Source organism: Arachis duranensis, chromosome 9 (assembly GCF_000817695.3).
Source record: "Arachis duranensis cultivar V14167 chromosome 9, aradu.V14167.gnm2.J7QH, whole genome shotgun sequence".
NCBI lineage: Eukaryota > Viridiplantae > Streptophyta > Magnoliopsida > Fabales > Fabaceae > Arachis > Arachis duranensis.
Genome location: NC_029780.3, coordinates 7,775,812 through 7,778,113, shown reverse-complemented (window position 1 = coordinate 7,778,113; position 2,302 = coordinate 7,775,812).

The following is a 2,302-nucleotide window of genomic DNA, read 5'->3' as shown; positions in this document are numbered from 1 at the left end:
ATGCTGTCGAAATTTTATAAAAATTAGAGATTTTGTTTATATGATTATCTAAAAAGATTTAGATTCAAAGATTATATGGTTTGAATTAGAGTTATTAAGAAAATAAGTATGTTTTAAGTTTGAAGTTTGATTCTTAGAAAAGAATGAATTATGTTTTGAATTGGAACTATTGATGGACGGAATGAGAGGTGTGATAATGAAGGATAAGGATTGAATATGATTGATGTATGACGATGAATGAAATGTGATTGAGAATGATGTGGATATTGATGAATTATAATTAAATTATTTAAATGGCTTATGAATTTGAATAATCTGAGATACGAGATTCCCTGGATTAAGTGCCGTGGCTTGCCACCACGTGTACCAGGTTGAAAACTCGATACTCTGTTGACCCTACGACGTAAGTGTGACCGGGCACTATATAAATTCCCGGGAATGTTACCCCCATTGAGCAATATTGATTATTTGAGAAAAATCTATGCATAGACTCTTGGGGATGCACGTCGGGGGACCGTCTAAGGACAATTCAGACTTGTCGGGTTGGCTGGATAACCGACAGATGAGCCTCATCAGCCATAGGACAGGCATGCATCATATGCATATTACTTGAATTACTTGCTTGTGCTCTAATTGGGTGTGCCTATCTGTATTTGCCATGTTAAATGTATATTTGTTATCTGCAGTACTTGTAACCTTCTTGTGTTTGCCTTTGTCTGTTTAGTTGTCTGTGAAAATGCATGATGGAGTTGGAGGTATGGAGGAATGGCAGTATGGGATTTAGATTTAAGGTTAAGTTAAGTTAGGATTAAATATTTTTAGAGAACCACCTTTTATGGCTTCTGTTTAATACTTTAAGCTCTATAATCTGAGTGTCGGTGTTCTAGGATTGCCTCTGGCATTCCCAGGACCTTATATATTATGTGTGTGGCACCTTTACCATACTGAGAACCTCCGGTTCTCATTCCATACTATGTTGTTGTTTTTCAGATGCAGGTCGAGAGGCATCTCGTTAGGCGTCTGGACTCTTGAAGCGAAGTGGTTACTGGGATATTTTGTTATGCTATGATGTATATATATGTACTTAGATTTCTCTCCGCATGACTTATTCTTTTTGATCCTCTTAGAGGTTTATGGAGAGGCAGGATTGTGTATATGTTCTTTTGGGTTTGGATACGTATGTATATATGTGTAAATATTCTCCGGCCAGTCTTGACTTCGCAGGCTGAGTTAGGAGCTTGATATTTTGTATCTTTGGCACTCTATTCCCACTTCTGTTAGCTTATGTTTGATAGTTATGGTTTTCTTAGCACGTAAGTTAACTCGTTCCTTGAGCGTTGCGCCTTTATTGTGCGATTTTTATTTTCCCCTTTTCTTCAAGGCTCCTAGCATATTATAATTCTTCTGCTATTATATGTACTCATTTTATTTTAGAGGTCGTAATACCACACCACATTTGTTTTACGACTTAAGCGTAAAGCTTAGTGTGGTAGGGTGTTACATATATGAACTTAGTTAGTACAATATAATTATAAATGCACATAAAAACACACAAAATTAAATCAGTTTATTACCATATCTCATCAAAGTTAGTGTGGTTTTTCATATTCTAAAAAATTGGTTGACTGACAATAATCTCGTCGGGTGAGTCTGTCTTCGAATTCTTTAGCACTTTCTACCATAGGTACCGTATTATTAAGGTCGAATTCAAATGTCGTACTATTTGCAATGATAAAGATGATTGTAAAATTTCTTAACCTATTCTAATTGTACTTGCAATGGTATTAGAGTTGTGAATTTTGAATGAAAATAATTGAATTAACGAAAACAAAATCATATTTGAGTAGTTTTTAGATTTTGTATCTATATTAAATGATGATAAATGACTTAACAAAAAAATCAATTACAATTAATTCATTTAATACAAATTATCATTACCGTTCTTTATAATTATTATAAATCTTTATTGTATTCTTAAATAAAAATCAAATTATAAAAAGAAATGTTAAGTATTGATTACAAGAATGTGTAATAATAAGAAATATGATATTATAATTAATGTCATTAATAAGTGGAGTTGAAAAGAATATAATAAGTGAATTGATAGGAGAGTGAAATAAAAAATAAAACTATTATTAAACTATATAAATGAAGTAAATTATAAAAAATTTTGACTAATTAATGAAAATTTTTTGTTATGAAACTTTTTTTTTAAAATAATTTGGTTATATATATATATATATATATATATGTATGTATGTATGTATGTTTTTTTAACAAGTATTCATTAGTAGTAGCATAG